Source organism: Suncus etruscus, chromosome 5, assembly GCF_024139225.1.
Source record: "Suncus etruscus isolate mSunEtr1 chromosome 5, mSunEtr1.pri.cur, whole genome shotgun sequence".
In the NCBI taxonomy this organism is placed as follows: Eukaryota; Metazoa; Chordata; class Mammalia; order Eulipotyphla; family Soricidae; genus Suncus; species Suncus etruscus.
The window spans coordinates 36,393,773-36,413,332 of record NC_064852.1 but is presented as its reverse complement, the minus strand read 5'-3'; the positions used below and the strand labels follow the sequence as shown (position 1 = coordinate 36,413,332).

The 19,560-nt window shown below is 31.7% G+C and overlaps 1 non-coding gene across 1 annotated transcript; it reads left to right on the top strand.

The window, feature by feature from the left end:
- Positions 1-11,235: 11,235 nt before the first annotated feature.
- On the top strand, positions 11,236-11,368 carry LOC126010110 (small nucleolar RNA SNORA51). The gene has a single exon (XR_007496246.1). It is a non-coding gene; the product is annotated as a small nucleolar RNA SNORA51 (small nucleolar RNA).
- Positions 11,369-19,560: the final 8,192 nt, after the last annotated feature.

Sequence of the window (19,560 nt, the reverse complement as noted above, 5' to 3'; positions counted from 1 at the left end):
CAATACCACAGTTTTCTTTTATGTTTCCTAGAATCTTTTTGACCACTTTTAGTTTTAAATCACTCTTCTTTTGCTTCAAAAGATATTAAGGTGGATCTCAAATATCAATGCATGAGAAGATTTCTGTTTTTAAGTGTTTTGATGTGAAGGCTGCTCCACATCTCTGACCTGTAAGCATTTTTTTGTTCTCTAAGGATGTTCCTATTTCTTTGCTTAAAACATGGTTTAAGACTGAAATGCAACTCTAACCCAGTATTTCAAGCTCTGTTTGGAAAAAAAAAAACACCACCCTGTTTTAATCGTGATATATATTTTATGAAGTATCACTTATTTCTCTTCAAAACATAATCTTTGAAAACATATTCTTTGAGTTTGCCTTTGCAGAAATTCAGAGCTACAAGTTACAAAGACCTTTGAAACACCTGTTGGGCATGGTTCTTCTTATTTACCTTTCACTCATCGAACTACAATTGTTTTTCTCAAAAGTCTTTCAACAAGACAGTAAAGCTGAACTTGTTATGACACTTCTTTTATTTAGTTCCTTTTTTTTAGAGGGAAGATAACCCACTTCTTCTGGGTTTCTCCTACTACTAAATTCAGGTAGTATTAACTTTTTTCAGGTATGCAAATAAAGAAACAATTGCAAAATGCATTGCATTTTTCAAGAGAATTGTTTAGATGGTCTCGTCATAGAATTTACTGAAGTATCTTGTATGAGGACCTGCAGAAATAGAATTATGGCATTGATAGAAATGGTTAACATGATATAGATTTATCTATTTTACCATTTACTGATTTATTATGCATTTTTTAGAAGTGGGAAAATAGAATCAAACTCTAGTAGTAAGCTAACTCTAACATTAGACTATGAGTATAAATTTTATCTTATAATTTGCTACAATGTAGATAGAAATGGATGATACCATAAGAGAAATAAGTCAGAGTAAAAGCTATAAATACCAGATACTCTCACTCATCTTTGAACATATCATTGATGTAAGTAGAATGCATTATTCATTTTTTATTTATTTCATTTTGGGCTCTTTTTTATAATGTTCTGTACTCTTGTACTATTTTTCAATGTATTATTATTTTAGGTTCTTGATACACACTGAACTTTAGGGTTTATGTTGGCTCCTAGTTGTATGCTCAATGATAACTTCTAATGGTAAAAATATGTGTGTCAGAAATCAATCTAGTGTTGGTCATGTGTAAGGCAAGCATCCAAATTTCATTACCATGACACTAACCTTAGTTTCTTTAAATTGTAATTTCTGTTCATTATTAAAACAAAACTGCTTTGAAAGCTTGAACCACACTCTTTGCTTTTCTATGTATCTATAATTAATAAGTTGATAGCCAACTGTGAAAACTCACTAAGACATTTCCTCTAAGGAAGCATACTTTTTGTTGTTAAGATGGCCACAATGTCAACCTATCTTCTGCCTCTATGCATGTGCTTTAGTTTGGGACATTTGTTGTTATTTTGGTTAGTATTTCTTTTATATTGTTATTTTCAAGTTTTTCATTTACTTTTGACTATATCCCTTACAGAATAAAATACAATATTTTGCAAATAATCTACCAATCACCGAAAAGAATATTAGAAATGTCAGTTGTTGCCTCAGTTTAACTAATCTTTATTCTACTTACAGTATTTAGCTTTTATATTGTTTTCATTGTTCTCATTTGTGTTGAATTGCATTTCTGGTGAAATGGCAATTATTGTAAACCTTTAGGATCATGAAAAACTTTTTATAAATGGTACTATTGATATATATTACTCATTATATTCTCCCTTTCTGATTTGTTAGAGCCACTAAAGTACTGCCTACAGATATGAGTCTAGTGTAAAACACACAATAGTCTATGATTTTCCATTTGAATAAGAATAAACAGTACTTGAGGGAAAATAGGAATCATCCATTTGCATCTTGTTTAGGAGGTATTACCAGGCAGTTTGGTTCAGTTTGCTGGCTGGCCTCTTTCCTGAGTTTCTGGCTCTCTTCATCTCAGAGGCAATCAGCATTGTGAACATCTGTCTCTCTATTGGCCGAAAGACAATCCATCCTATGTCTAATCCAATACTGTTGTTAATGAAGAACAAACACTAATTAAAGTGCTGTGTCATTCATTGTTTCAGTCAACATTTCTGAGATTTCATTTCTTTAAATTTCTCAGGAGAGAGTCAGAGTTTGGCTACTATGAGATTGGAAAGAGAAAAGTGATTGGAACTAACCTCCTTGACAAATCCTGAGTTTGTAATGATTAAAATTTCAGTGATAATTTATATAGTGTACTGCATAAATAAGTGAAAGCAAATAAAAGAAGCTGCCTTAGAGTTGGGTAGGAAATTATTTAATTATAATATCTTCTTTATTAAAATTCAATGATTTGATCCATCCTATTAAGAAATAAAGATGAAAAAGAAATTTACTTTTATTGAGTTAGCATTTAATTTATATATTAAAAAACTATACTCCCTGTAAATAAAACTGTAAGACTAAATATTAATAGATAAGGACATTTTTGTAGTTGTAGTTGCTCAAAACTCAAGTGTTTCAACTTTACAGTTAAATCTTCAGTTGCTATAGTTCTGATATTTCTGACTTTTAAATAAATTATGTTATGGTCTATATAGTACATATCAACAGTAAAATTTAATTATTTATTCCATTAAAATTAAAGTAGTTTTTTTCTGTGATAGAAATTTGGTCTACTGTATACCCTTAAAATATTTTCTTAAAATTCACATATTCAAGTCTCATTCCACTCTGTGAGACATTTAAACCTTAAAAAAATTAAATTCATTATTTTCTAAATGCTAAAAATAAAGTAAAATTATCCTGAGAAATATTAAGTGGTGCATTATCTTTTCTAAAACATCTACTTATGTTTGAGAGTTACAAATTTATTTGAATGACTTTTAAAATATCACTTCTAGCCAAAATGCTATTCTTTCCTTATAAGTACTTGCATATATTTTTATGCACATATATTTAAGCAAGTGTCATAAAGTTTATATATAGACAAACAAAATAAATAGAATATATCAGAATCTGATCATTAAAAATTCTTGAAAAAATATTGCAAAGGCTGCAAATTAGTCTCATATGTGTGCAGGCAATCACTAATTCTACAATTGTGGGCTTTATCAGCAGTTTCCAGATTTTCATTATTGATGTTATAATTATGATATCATTATACTTGTCTAGAAAATTTTATTAGGTTGCTAGAAGTAAACTAATTGAATGCAAGAATATTAATAATTGCAATATTGAAAAACTTCAAATTTATTTTAGTAAATATGTGTTAACTATCACCATTGTATACATTCAGGAACTATATTTTACTAGTTATTATAGGCTATAATCATTTTCGTCTATCAGCAAAACTAATTTTTTCTGGTAAAATACCAAAAAGTTTAAATTTACATAAGTTAGTGTCATTCTTAATATTTTAATTTTCATAAAATTTGTTTCTTAGTTCTTTCATAATGTCACTTTTACAATTATTAAGATGATTTAATTAATCAATATTAATTAATCAATTTAATTAATCAATATTCACATACTTTTATAGCTTTGTTCTATCTATTAATATTAAAACACCTAAAAACTGAAAAAGAATGTTTCATATATAGTCTAGAAAAAGGAAGTTTGTGCCATCTTCAATAAATATGAAGATTCCGAGATAGACTGCCCTCATTTCTTGTGATTTTATATTTAATATATGACAGAAACAGGTCATTCCATTGTATTCCTTCCTAGAAGAAATTTGAATTTTTTTTTAATTTGCTTGTTTTATTGAGTGCCATGTTTTTTTTTTTTTTGTTTTTTTTTTTTGTTTTTTTTTTTTGGATGAGATGGAGGAGCTGGAAATTCCTAAGACGTTCAGAATATTACGGTTCTTCTATGGTTGATTCTCAATCAGTGGGACCAGTGTTGTACAATGACAATGCTAGAATAGGTATTACATAGGTCCTGCAGTACTAGGGATTACCTGAACCACCGTACCAGTGTTCAGGGCACTCCAGGATTGCATCCATTGATACTCAGAGGGCCATGTTGTACAGGAATCATTGTGAGATCAGCCATTTGTAACATTAACCATTCTCTACAAACAACTTTTAGTCATTTAATTTCAGGAACTTGTATGCTAGTCACCTGAATGAGCAAGATACACATTTCAGCTTTGAGCCTTTTTACTCATATGGGTCCTAAATTTAAATCGTTCTTTCTTAAAAAGAATACTTAGAAAGTGAAAAAATAATGGGATTACAGGTGCCAGAGTGGTGGCGCAAGCGGTAAGTCATCTGCCTTGTACACACTAACCTAGCACAGATTTGATTCCCCAGCTTCCCATATGGTTCCCCAAGCCAGGAGCAATTTCTGAGCTATGCATAGCCAGGAGTAACCTCTGAACATCACTGAGTGTGGCCCAAAAACCAAAAAAAAAAAAAAAAAAAGAAAAAAGAAAAAACCTACCAAACAAAAAACTACTGGGTTTATAATAGATTAATGGAAAGATTTTAACATCATTATTAACTTTTGAAACAAAAAAAAAGTTAAAGAAAACTGTCTCCCATTTTTATTTCTTATTTCAGTTGATTAGAAGTAAGCTGAATCCCTATATTCTATAATAAAAAATAAACATATAAATATGGAAATACTCCCTTTTAATTAAGTTAGAAAATTATAAGAGATCTGATGGTTAATTTTAAAAAGAATTTTCAGTAATAACATAAATAAAATCAATAATGGGACCTAATTATGATATGTAAATATTTTCAACATAAAAATGAAACAAATTCACTTCATGTCATCATAAATTAACATAGTATTTAAAGCTTTTTATGCACACTGTCCTTGGTGGTGTTTAACAGTATACAATTTAATAAGTAATTTAACAATAGACAAATATACATACATGTTTTTTTTAACTTTTTGTTGAAATCTGGACATCTTGTCAAGAAAAATAGATTGACCTTAGTATATATTAAATATTCACACAAAATTTTCTGTTAGAAATTTAGGGTGAGGGGAGAAATAAATATTTCCTGTTATCAGGAATATATTAATTTCTGAGACAAAATTTTGTGTTAATTTAAGTATGCTGTCAAGTGTTTAGCTAGGTTGAGATTTTGGTTACCATCAATGTGTTATTTTCTACAAATTGCTTTCAGTAAATTTTGTTTCGATGGTTCTGCCATGTTGCAGACGTAGTCTTTATTTTTTTTTTAACTTAAACCTTAGAGCATATTTCTCTATTGCTCCTATGTCTGTTTCTAAGAAGAGACTGTTGTTATTATTTGCTTACTACTTACTACATTGCCTAGATGTGAGAAAAATGCTGTCTGTTCAGTCTCATTCTTAGATAAGAATGTGTCCCTGAGTCTTGGGGAATGATTTTGAATGATTCTACTCTTGGTCTAAAGCAGTCTGTCTCTAACAGTTTTAGGATAAGATATATTCTGTTTCTATCTCAGTGCAGAAAATCATGTGTCTTTTCCTCCTTCAAATGCCTTGTGTTTTAAGAAGAAAAGTTTGCTCCTATTGTTTAAGCAGCTTAAAGATTTTTTTTTAATGTTTTTGAGGAAATGAGAGAAAAACCTAATCAGAACTGCATATCTTTAGCCCAGAGACTGTTATTTAGGTTTTGTTTTCTTAGGTTTGGTAAAGATTTCTCAGAAAGGTTCCCTTTCTTCCATATCATTTTGGTAAAATATTTCCAATCTACAGAAAAAAAATCCTCAATGTGGACTTAATTTCTTTTTTTGTCATACACACTTGGTAGTCTATGAGAAAAATAATCTATTTAAAAGTTTAGCTGAATTACTCTTAAGATCAAGCAGAGAAAAGAAGGTCAAATTTTACTACTACTCAATGAAAGTTTTCTAATTGTAGAAATAAGTAAATAAGAATAAATTGAATTTAAATCAGGAAATAGGAAGTGAAACAATCATTTGAAGATGACACAAGGTTTAAATAAAAGTCTAATCGCACTACTAAAATATGTTAGGAAATAAAAGAAATTATAGAAAAGTGGCAGACCACCAGAATCAATATAATTTCATTTCAATAATAAAACAATAAACTTAAAAATGGAAAAAATTCTTTACTTTTATTTATCATACTAATAATATCTTTATTAAGCATAAATAAAGATATTAATATCTTTATTTAAGCACCATGGTTACAAAACTGTTCATAGTTGGGTTTCAGTAATAAAATGTACACTCCCCATTCACCAGTGTAATCTTCCTACCACTAATGTCCCCAATTCCCTCATATCCCGCCCCTGCCTGTCTGCCTGTCTTTGGGACAGGCATTCTATCTATAGCTCTCTGTCTCTCTGTCTCTCTGTCTCTGTCTCTGTCTCTCTCTGTCTCTGTCTCTCTCTCTCTCTCTTTCTCTCTCTCTCTCTCTCTCTCTCTCTCTCTCTCTCTCTCTCTCTCTCTCTCTCTCCCTCATTGTCATGGCAGTTGTTCATGCAGTTATTTCTCTATCTCCACTCAACACTCTTTGTTGTAAGCTTCATATTGTGGACTGGTCCTTTCAACCCTCATCTCTATTCTCTCTGGGCATGATTACCACCACACTGTCTTTTATTTTTCTTAAATCTCACAGGTGAGTGTGTCTATTCTGTGTCTATTTCTCTCCCTTAAACTTATTTCACCTAGCATAATAGTTTTCATGCTATCCCTATATAGGAAAATAATATGACTTAAATTTTCCTAATAGCTGCATAGTATTCCACTGTTTAAATACAAAAGTTTATTTAGCCACTCATTTGTTTTCAGGATCCTGGGTTGTTTACATATTCTGTCTATTATAAATAGTGCTGCAATGAACATAGGCATGCAGAGAGCATTTGTGTATTGTGTTTTTGTGTTCCTAGAGTATATCCCTAGAAGGGTATTGGTAGATCATATGATATTTCAATCTCCAGTTTTTTGAGGAATATCAATATTGCTTTCCAGAAAGACTAGGTTAGATAATATTCCCACAAGCAGTGAATGAGAGTTCATTTCTCCCCCATAACCACCAGCATTGATTGTTCTTTGTGATGTGTAAAAGTCAATGTGGCATGATATGATAATATTGTTTTGATTTGCATCTTCCTGATAATTAGTTATGTGAAGCAATTTTCATGTGACTTTTGGCCATCTGCATTTCTTCTTTGAGTACATGTCTGTTTATTTCTTCATTTTAGATTTATTTTTTCTTGTTAAGTTAGGTCAGTATCTTGTATATCTTACATAGTAGCCCCTTATCTGATGGGTATTGGGTGAGTAGTTTCTAGCATTCCATGAATGGCCTTTGTGTCCTAATCACTATTTTCTTTGAAGTGCAGAAGCTTCTCAGTTTAATGTAGTCCCATTTATTTATCTCTGCTTCTACTTATTTGTTTTTTGTTTTTGTTTTTTGATTTTTGGTTTTGAGCCATACCTGGTGGCCCTCAGGGGTTACTCCTATACTTAGAAATCACTGCTGACAAGCTTGGGGGACCATATGGGATGCTGGGAATTGAACCCAGGTCCATCCTGGGTCTGCAGCATACAAAGCAAATATCCTTCTGCTGTGCTATCTCTCTGGCCCCCATTCACTTATTTGTACAGTGGTAATTCCTCCTTGAAGATGCCTTAATCTATGTGTCATAAAGTGTTTTCCTATGTTTTCTTGGTTCCAGATTTTATATCAAGGTATGCAATGCATTTTGATTTGACATTTGTGCACTGTGTTAGATGCAGTTCTGAGTTCTATTTTTTCATGTGGCTGACTAATTGTCCCAACACCACTTGTTAAAGAGGCTTTCCTTTCTCCAATTTTTCATTTTCGTCCCCTTATCAAAGTTTAATTATATGTCTAAGGAGCATTCTCTGAATACTGAAGACTATTCCATTAATTTGAGGGTCTGTCCTTATTTCAATACCATATTATTTTAATGACCATTCCTTTGTAATGCAATTTAAAGTTGGGGAAGTGATGCTTCCAATCTTCTCTTTCCTATGGGTTGCTTTAGCTATTCATGTGTGTTTACTGTTTGAAATGAATTTCAGGAGTGTTTGATCCACTTTTTTGAAGAATGTCATGGAGATCCTTACAAAGATTGCATTAACTACCAATACTTTTCAGTCTTTTCCAGAAAATTGAAGAAACAGAAACATTCCCAATTACTTTTACAAATCTAGTATCACCTGTAATCAAAAGCAGACAAACATGCCACAAAAAAAGGGTAACCATAAACCAATATCTCTGGTGAACATAATGCAATTATCCTCAACAAAATTCTAGCAAATAGGTTGAAATATCTCATCAAGAAGGTCATGCACTATGACCAAGTTGGTATCATTCTAGAGATGCAAGGATGGTTTAACATATCCAATGAATCAATCAACATAATAAATCAATTATAATCAACATAATTAATCAACATAATAACCATATCAAAAACAACAACAAAAACCAACATGATCCTATCAATAGGTGCAAAGAAAGCATTTTATAATTTCTGAAACCCATACATAATAAACTGGCAACAAGAAATTGAAGAAACTTTTCTCAATATAGTCAAGGCCTTTTACCACAAGCTCATGGAAAATATTATAATCAATGGAGCTAAACTAAAAGCCTTTCCTCTAAAATCAGGCACAAGACAAGGTTACTCCCATTGCTACTCATATTTAACATATACTGAAAGTACTTTCCATAGCATTGAGACAAGAAAATATATTAAGGGCATGCAGATAGGAATGGAAGAAGTCAAGCACAAACTGTTTGCAAATGACATGATTCTATATTTAGAAAACCCTAAGGACTCTACCAATAAACTTCTAAAACAAGAGAATCCTGTAGCAAAGTGACAGGCTAAAAAATTAATGCACAAACATCAATGGCCTTCTTATATACAAATAATACTAGAGAAAAAAATGGACATTAAAAAATTTCATTCAAAATAGTGCTTTGGAAGCTCAAATACCTTGGAATCAACTTAACTAAAGAGAAGGACTTATACAGAGAAAAAGAAAACTACAAAACACTGCTTCAAGAAATAATAAAGTAGAAAAGGAAATGGAGACATATACCCTACTAGTAGATTGGAGTATTAACATAATTAAAATGGCAATAATCCCCAAATTATTGTACTAATTTAGAGAATTTTTTTAAAATCTCAGTTGTATCAAAGTTAATTATCTCTGAATGCCAAAGAAACTAAAACACCCCCGTTCATGAAAAGCTTTATGTTTTGCTTTCTTTCTAATCCTATTTTATCCTTTAAACTTAGATTTTACTTGCTTATCTTCCTTTCTTATTATCTCATCACATCTTTCTAAATAAGTTTCAATAAAAATGTTTTGCTTCACACACAACAACAAATAGTAGTGGAATGATATTACAAGAGTTAATGTGCATTTCCTACATAAGACTAATTCTGACTCTATCCTCAACATTATATGGTTCCCTGGGAATAACTGCAGGCAGACCTAGTGACCTTAGACATTCTGCGTGGCCCTAAATAGCTCAAGTTCTACATTATAAACATATAAATACCAGGGTCCAAAAGCACTGCATACAAAAAGCCTCATATGTCTATACATTTGAATTGAGTTTCTGGCCAATTAGCCACAAATAGCTAGTGGTATTCCCAGGCCTTCTGAATATATCTTGGAAGCCTTCCCCCCCCAATACAAAACTAATAATACAATTTATTGTGAAAATAAATAAAATTACAAAGACATAAAATACATTACATGCTCATGGTTTAGAAGAATTAGTATTGTTAAGATTACCAATATATCCTATAACTCCAAAGCAATGGTTATCAAATTTTCATTTTTGAGGAATGATGTATTACTATTACTATGAGTTACTAAAGGCTATATGGAACCATGGAATATTCTGAATAAACAATGTAATCCTGAAAAAAATTAAGAAGATCACCTTATTTCTTGTGATAATTCAGTCATTATTACACCCTGCACACAACCCGACTCAAAATATTTTACTTAGATGTTTTCTTGAAACAAAATACATTAAATACAAATATGAATAATGCTATATTGAATTCAATGTTGTATAAATATCACTCAAAGTGTACAACAATGCATAAATAGATAAAGGAATCATGGTACATATATAAACATGCATGTATAGTATACACAGAGGTTTCCTATTCAGTAACAAGATCATAAGAAAACATGAAAACACATTAAATATGATTCATGATTCTAACTGTACAGTGTCATTTAAGAACAATAAACCAAAAGTAAAATATAAGTATCAACCAACATTAACTGCTCTCACTCATGGCTGATAATCAAAGGGTAAATTAAAGATAATTTATATGTACCATGAAAATAAGTTCTTAGACTCTGAATACCAAATTCAAGCACAATAGTAAAAGAAAAAGTCCTATTGGTATCTTAGTGATGGTAATGGGTATAAAACTGCAGAACATTTTAATTATTTTAAACAATTTATTTCAGCAAATTAAAGATATTTTTAAAATTATCTTTAGTCTGTAATTGATTCCATCACTAGGGAATCCAAATCCAAAACCAAAAAGTGCTATATAAAGATGTAAAACCTGAATGTTAAAAATAATAAAATTATTATATTTGTAAATTGTTGTTTACAATAGCCAGACTCTGAAAACAGTCTAGATGTCCCTCAATAGATGAATGGTTAAAGAAACTATGGTACACATACACAATGGAATATTATGCAGCCATCAGAAGAGATGAAGTCATGAAATTTTCCTATACATTGATGTATATGGAATCTATTATGCTGAGTGAAATAAGCCAGAGGGAGAGACATAAACACAGAATGGTCTCCCTCATCTATGGGTTTTGAGAATAATGAAAAACATTTGTGTAATGATTCTCAGAGACAAAATAGATGAAGACTGGAGGGTCCAGCTCCTGACATGAAGCTTACCACAGGGATCATTTAGTGCAGTCACAGAAATAATTACACTGAGAACTATCATAACAAAATGTGACTGAATGAGTGAAGTAGAAAGCCTTTCTAGAGTACAGGCCTGTGGGATGGAAGGACACTTGGGATATTGGTCATGGGAATGTTGCACTGGTGAAGGATTTTTTGTTTGTTTGTATGTGTGCATATATATATGTATATATATACACACATATATATGTGTATGTATGTGTATGTATATATATATATATATGTAAGTAAAAAAAAGAAAAGAAAAGAAAAGAAAAGATAAGACTTTCCAATTTTTACCACAGGCTGTGTTCTTTACACTGACTGTATAGAAAGAGGAGGTATGGTAAATGTACCCCCTATACACCTCAACCCAGGCCCTTTGCCTGATCTGTATTGTGAATTGGGGGACAAAAAAAATAATGAAATTAAAACAAAAAATTCCCTACTGTAAAAGAGAAAATATTCACACTATATAAATCCAGGAAAAGGCTAAAACCCTAAAGCTAAGAACAACAACAAAATAACATGAGATGAACTGAACAGAAACTTCACTGATGATGGTAAACAAACACTTGAAATAAATATTTATTACAGGGATGGCACAATATTACTGCAGGTAAGGCACTTACCTTGCATAAAACTGACCTGGGTTAGATATCGAAAACCCTATATTCTCCAATCCCCTACTCTAAGCATATCAATAAGGAACCCTGAGTGCTGAGTCAGGAGTAAACTGCAGCATCACCAGGTGTTGGCCAAATGAAAATAAATAACAACAATAACAAAAATGTTCATTACTGATTTATATAAAAATTCAATTCAATATGGTGAGTTATCTCCTCAAACCAATGAGAATGATCCATAGGAAAACAAAACAAAGCAAAAAATTCCCAAAGTTACATTTGTTGCAAAGAATATCAGAGAAGAATTCACACACATTCACCACAGTAGAACATGAGTTGTCCTAGTGTATGGAAAATAGTAAAGATTTCAAAAAAACTTCAAAAAATATTCCATATTAGACATCTATTCTACTCCTAATTAGAATTTAAGGAACATAAAGCCATGACTAAATAACTTTATTTTTATTTTTATTTTTATTAACTAATTTTGATTGTTACTATGATAGTCAAGATCTAGTAAATAACCCAGTTATCCTTCCTTCCTTTTTCTTTCTTTCTTTCTTTCTTTCTTTCTTTCTTTCTTTCTTTCTTTCTTTCTTTCTTTCTTTCTTTCTTTCTTTCTTTCTTTCTTTCTTTCTTTCTTTCTTTCTTTCTTTCTTTCTTTCTTTCTTTCTTTCTTTCTTTCTTTCTTTCTTTCTTTCTTTCTTTCTTTCTTTCTTTCTTTCTTTCTTTCTTTCTTTCTTTCTTTCTTCTTCTTCTCTCTCTCTCTCTCTCCTCTCTCTCTCTCTCTCTTCTTTCTTTCTTTCTTTCTTTCTTTCTTTCTTTCTTTCTTTCTTTCTTTCTTTCTTTCTTTCTTTCTTTCTTTCTTTCTTTCTTTCTTTCTTCCTTCCTTCCTTCCTTCCTTCCTTCCTTCCTTCCTTCCTTCCTTCCTTCCTTCCTTCCTTCCTTCTAAAACGGGGTAAATAATAAATGGTTTTATAAATTTCATTTTATTTTATTTTGCAATATACTTTAAAATAAAATGCAATAAAATCGTTTTAACCAATTAACTTACTGTGTAAACTAAGTCAGGAAACATATTTTAAAGATTAAAAATTAATTCATTAATTTGTCTCATCAATTAAGTTCATTTTTGTTTTGTTTTGGGAACACACTTGGAACCTACATCCTCAGGGATCATGAAGTACAAGATCAAATTCAGGAATATCACACAGAAATTGTGTGCTTTAGCACTTTTTCCTATCTCCATCACTCTCCTTTAACTAAATTTTTTGGGGGTGTCACACCTGGCAGAGCTCAGGGATTACTCTTAGCTCTATGTTCAGAAATTTCTCCTGGCAGGCTCAGGGGACCATATGGGATGCCGGGATTCAAACCACAGTCCTTCTGAATGCAAAGCAAACACCCTACCTCTATGCTATCTCTTCGGCTCTCAACTAAATTTTAAATGAGCAATATTTCCTAAGACTTTGACAGCCAGCCAGATACAAAGCGAAGAAATGAGAATAGTCACTTTGGTCCCATCAAAGTTTAGATTCCTTCTAATTAAATCCTGGATTCCTATAAAATATTGATTTTTAGAAGGCAGGAGATATAAATCATACAACTCTGTTTCAAAATATATCATTTAAACTTCAATTATTTTTAATTATGTATATGTTTTTATAAATAGGCACTGATTATCTGACTAAATGTAAAACTGTTTCCATAAAAAACTGTTTTTCATAAAAACTAAATGTAAAAAAGGTTTCCATAAAATCATTTCGTGGGTGCTGGAGAGATCATAGAGCAGTAAAGATCTTTACTTTGCATGTGTCTAAATTGGGTTCGATCGCTCATGACCCCTTGAACACCAGGACTGATATCTAATTGTATCAGTCCAAATCCCAGGAGTAAGCCTTAATTGCTTATTGGTGTGCCACCTAATAGGCAAAGCAAAACAAAAGAAAAATAAAAATGCCAGAGTCTCTGAAAATAAATTTAAAGTAAAATATAAAGTAGTGAATTGAATCTTATAGAACATGCTATGCTTGGAGGAACTTTCCAGATAAAAAGAATGATTGTTATGTCCAATTGTCATAATTCATTAGTTTGGAGTCTGCAAATTGAGAACTTAATTGTAAATTAACCACAATAACGTGCCAACACAGTTGAAACTCAGACAGTAAAGGAGAAAAAAAAGAAAAAACAGGAGTAAATAGAGTTTAAAAACTAAAATTTTCTATTATCAGTTATGTTCCAAAATGTAAAGAACTTTAATATTTTAACAACTTTACTCATCTAATATTTTATAATACATTTTTATCACATGTTAAGTTAACCATGGCAAGCTTTATTCAATTACTCTAATTCAAATATCTAAATATGATGAGCAAAATTTATTCAAGTCATGCTCTTATAGAGTGGACATTGGGAAACATAACGCTCTGTCCTTTCTGTTCTTCTCCCATTCATCTAAAGTGAAAAAAATGTTTTATTTCCACATTGATCTTATATTTTTGCCTTTTTGATAGTCTTTTTGCATAAGCAAGGTCCAAACTGTGAATCATGTTCTTATATTAGCATATAGCTAAAATCGTGAGTGAAAAAAAATCGCTAAATTGAAAAATTGCTAAATATGCAATAGCAAAATATTAAGTCAAAATCAAAAGAATGGGGCCAGATTGACAGTACAGCAGGCAGAGATTATGTTTTCTCTTAGTTGACCTTGTGTCCCATGCACCTAATATGGTCTCCAAAACTCACCCAAGAGTAATCACTGAGTACAGATCTGGACTAAGCCCTAAATATTGCCATGTATGACCTAATCACACAAATACACTCACCCCACAAAAAAGATAAAAATCTAACACATACTGAATACAGTATTTTTGTGAGCATTAAAGTCATTATTAAATTTATTGTGCAAAAAATTGGTCAGTAGAGGAGAAAAGGCTGAGGTAGAAGTCAGTAAAACCACAGCTGACTAATCAGTTGATCTTGATTTTCTGTGGGTAGATAAATTGAAAAAAATGTTAGAAATAACTAAATCTATAATAGAAGAGACTATATAGGCTACAACTCCTCAGAGAAACAAAACTAGAAATATACAAAGAACATTTGAGTCTGAATAGAAAATACTGTATGCAGAGAATATTATTGCAGTTACTTCAGAGGAAAGTAACTATCAAAAAAATTTAAGGCAAATATTTCCCATGACTTACTGGAATTTATAAGTCATGTATATCATAAATATAAATCATATTATGTCCATTGCAAGCAGTAGAAATTAAAAGACCTCATTAGACAGTGATGCATGTTCTTAGCCCTGGAGAGGTATACTTTAATTACCAAACTAAGCCTGACCTGGAAATAAAGGTAGCTCTAGTTATTTCATAATAAAACCTGAAAGTGCTAAGAAAAAAGATAAAAAAAAATTCAAGCTAATATTGTAACACTTTGTCTAATTGTCAATAATTTAATTTAATTTTAATACTTTAATATATAATAATTATAATAATCTTATTATCTGATTTTTGGGCCACACCCATTGACACTCAGGGGTTATTGCTGCTATCCATTCAGAAATTACTCCTGTCTCAAGGGACCATAAATGAATGCCAGGGATTTGTCCTTCCTGGGTCAGTCACGTACAAGGCAAATGCCCTACCACTGTGCTCTGCCCCCTTAATTAGCTGTTAAGACAAAGAAAGCACAAAATGAGGGAATTAGAAAGTGAAAGAGTGTGAAAATAAAGAATAACAGGAGTAAAAGAAACATAAAGAAAAGGAAAGAAAAAGGAAAAAAGAAAAGAGAAAAGAAAGAAAGAAAAAGTAAGAAAGAAAGAATGACAGGAAGGAAGAAAGGAAGAAGAAAAGGAAGGAAGGAACGAACGAACGAACGAAGGAAGGAGGAAGGAAGGATTAAAAAGCCAGATAATATTTTCACAATATAAAAAAATGGCAAGTAGAAACAAATCATATGGTGTATGTAGAACAAGACTTTAAAGACTGAACAAAGGGGCCTGAGCAGTAGCACAATGGTAGGGCTTTTGCTTTGCATGTACCTGACCCAGGATAGACCTTGGTTCAATCCCTGGCGACCCATATGATCCCCCAAGCCAGGAGCGATTTCTGAGCATATAGCCAGGAGTAACCTCTGAGCGTCACCAGGTGTGGCCCAAAAACCAAAAACAAAGACAGAACAAAGTAATTAAAATAATGCAGTACAGAGAAACATTTACTAGCCTCACAATAAAGCAAAGTATGATTAATGAATATGCAATCCAATAGAGGGCATAAAGAGGAAACAAGAAAAAAATAACAAAAAAACATGGCACATTTATTAATTGAAGAGCAAAATACTAGCCTTCAACATAACAATATTGCATTAAATATATGTTTAAATTCCATAGTTGAAAATCAGAAATGTTCATATTTATACAAGTCAGATATATTATTTAAAAGAAACCCGTTACATATAGCAGAGTGGGCAGGGAGTAGTACTAAGCCCTGAGCACTACTGTGTGTGGCCCAACATGAAAAAATAAACGAAAGACAGAAGAAAGAAAAAAAAAACAAAGGAAGAAGCAAAAAAGAAAAGAAGGAAGGAAGGAAGGAAGGAAGGAAGGAAGGAAGGAAGGAAGGAAGGAAGGAAGGAAGGAAGGAAGGAAGGAAGGAAGGAAGCCATATATTTTCTGGAAAATTTAGGTGAATTGAAAAAATTTGTGTGGATATAAAGAGAAAAATTATGTAAATCAGTTTTTAAAAAGTGAATATAGTGATTGAATATAGTATTATTTCAGAGCTCATAATCTTAACATCTTTTTTGGGGGGAGGGCACAACCGGTGATGATCAGGAGTTACTCCTGGCTATGCACTCAGAAATTGCTCGTGGCTTGAGGGACCATATGGGACACTAGGAATTAAACCAAGGTCCATCCTGGGTCAGCCGCTGCTGCAAGGTAAAAACCCTACCACTTCGATATCACTCCAGCCCCTTATGTTTTAAAATTTAACTCAGTCTTTGATCTCCAGTTCCTTTGAAGTTCATGAAGTAGACAAATGCATAGGAAATTGTTGGATAAACAATAACAAATCTTTGATAAGCTGGGATGACATGCAAACTCTACAGCTGGTTTACTTGATATATGCTGGATTGATGCATTTTGTCTAAGTGGTTATTGATAGTGTATTTTCCCATTAACAAAAGTTTTCCTTGGGGATCATAAATGATTTGTTCCAAAATTTAATAATTTAATAGGTTTCATATGATGTTTAAAACAGAATTTTAGAACCATACCTTGGATAATAATAACTTTATAAAAATTATGAAAAAATGGAAGAGTTATATGTAATAAGTAAACCCTGGGAAATTAACTTCCCAGGTTTTTGAGGAAGAAAATATTTAATCTTGTCCCCTGGTGCAGTGATTTTGAACAATTATCCTTTGTATTACTCTAAGAGTAAGTAAAAGTGATCAGTTTTATTGATTGGTGGCTATTATTTTTTAATGAATGTTTCATGTATCTAGCCATTCTGGTAATCTCTAACTATTTCAGACTGATTCCTTTTTGAAATATAGAAATAATAGGAAAACAGAAACATTGGTACATTAATAGCAACTTGAGTATCTAAGTCAAGTCCTCCCAGAAGTTATTTCTTTGTTCAAAGGAGTAAGCCGTGGAGTAAGCACTGAACACCACTATATATGGTCCAAAAACCCGGTGCATGTTTGTTTGTGTATGTATGTGTATGTATATTTAGGAGATAATAAACTTTAATTCCTAAAATATTTTTAGAAATAAAAAAATAACTTCAAGTAACTATACAGTCAAGGCTCTTTATACAACATGAAATGTGACTATTACAATAGGACATTAAAATGGGGCCGGCGAGGTGGCGCTAGAAGTAAGGTATCTGCTTTGTAAGCGCTAGCCAAGGAAAGAGCACAACCGCGGTTTGATACCCCGGCATCCCATATGGTCCCCCCAAGCCAGGAGCAATTTCTGAGTGCTTAGCCAGGGGTAACCCCTGAGCATCAAACGGGTGTGGCCTGAAAAACCAAAAAAAAAAAAATGAAGAACTCGGGACCAAAGAGATAAATACAGTGGTAAAAGTGCTTTCTTGGTATAGTTGGTATAGAGTCGACCTAATTTGAGATGGGTTAGATAGGACATGCTCTCCAGAATGCATCTCAGAATCAGTACTACCAACTAACACATGGGTGAGCAGAACCATTATACTCAGAGCAGAGCTTTTTGCAAAGTGATAAAAATGGGTGTTTGTTTGCATAGGTACAATAAAATCTAGGATTACTCACTCAACCTAGATTTAGATTAGTGCAGTGTGGCCTTACCCATCAAGCACTTGGTCATATCTTTCATTTGTGGTCTTTAGGTCAGACTTTCATTTGCTTACCCAAGAGTTTCCTTGTTCTTAGTCTTGCAGAAAGTAAAGGTTCTCTTTCCCTCATCTTCTTGTTCGTTGTTGTTAGATATCACAATTGAGCTCTTGGGCTCACTAATTGACCCAACTGTTACCCTGGTTCCATTTAAGGCTCTTGTTAGTACCCAAATTTAGGGTGAAATGCTCTATCTAGGATATGTGCTCTGTTAGACTCTGTATGTTTAACTACAATAGTGACAAACAGAAGTTAAATTAACAGATTGTATTTCCAAGGTTATTCTGACAATAAAAGCCATATCTATTATTTTTAAACATGTGTGTCAAAGGTTTTTCTTTCCTGATTTCCAAAGAAGCACACTTTGTGTTATCAAACTTCATATGTGGTATTATTCTCCCACCCTTTACACTAATAATTGTTTTAATAAACCTGAACTCAGAATCCACTGTCATTTGACTTTAAATATTTATAAGTAAAATATTAAAAAGAATAAAAATATAATATTAACAAGGTTTTTATTAAAAGTTCAAATGTTCCCTTTATAATATAAATTATTTCAGAACTTATCTAATTAAAAATAAAGTATGAATGGCATATGTCTTTATATATATTCTATTTTCAGAGATGTTAATCTATTTGCGAGATGTTATCTTATAATAAAGCAAAACCTTAGTGAACTAAATAGTTATTTTCTATTATAAAAAAAAGAAGTAAAAGTTTTTGTGAATTTTTTTTCAAAAGATAACTAATAAAGGAATTTAAGATGTGAGTGTTGTAGCAGGAATTAACCTGCTTTGCAGACAGTTTACTTGAGTTCAATTGTCAACAGCACAGATTCCCAGAATACTGCCAAAAATAATCCCTGAACACAGAGCCAAGAATGAGCCGGGACCTTCATGTGTGGCCCCTAAAAAATAAAATTAAAGAAATTTTATAATATAAATTTTAATCAAATGTTATAAAGAAATCATATATATTTAGTGATACTATAGAAAATGGTTTGGATTAATATGTTTTATTTTTATTGCTATTATATACATGAAGTGAATCTAGAAATTTGAATCAGAAGCAAGTAATTGGAGTTCAATTAACAAAAATTATTTTCAGTGATTTTTTTGGTTAAGTATATACTTATCACTTCTTTAACTTATATACTCAAATTATTAAATCTACCTGTATTATGACTGAGACATTACATAAAATGAAGTTGCATTCATGTTAGTCATTAAAAATAAGAAAGTATTAGAGGAGCCAGAGCTGTGCCCCAAGCGGTAAGGCATCTGCCTTGCATGTGCTAGCCTAGGATGGACTGTGGTTTGATCCCCCTGTCCCATATGGTCTCCCAAGCCAGGAGTGATTTCAGAAAGCATAGCATCACCCAGTGTGGCCTATAAACTAAAAAAAAATAAAAGTATTAGAAGATTTTCCAGAACAAGGATATGAATTCAGAGAAATTTTTTCTTAAAATAAGGTATATAAATTCATATATATATTCTACAAACCTACAAAAATATGAGCAACTTAGGCTGTAAATAAGATAATTAAAGTTTTTTTCAAAATTTTAAATATTTTCTGATTAAAATAGTTTAGTATTCAGT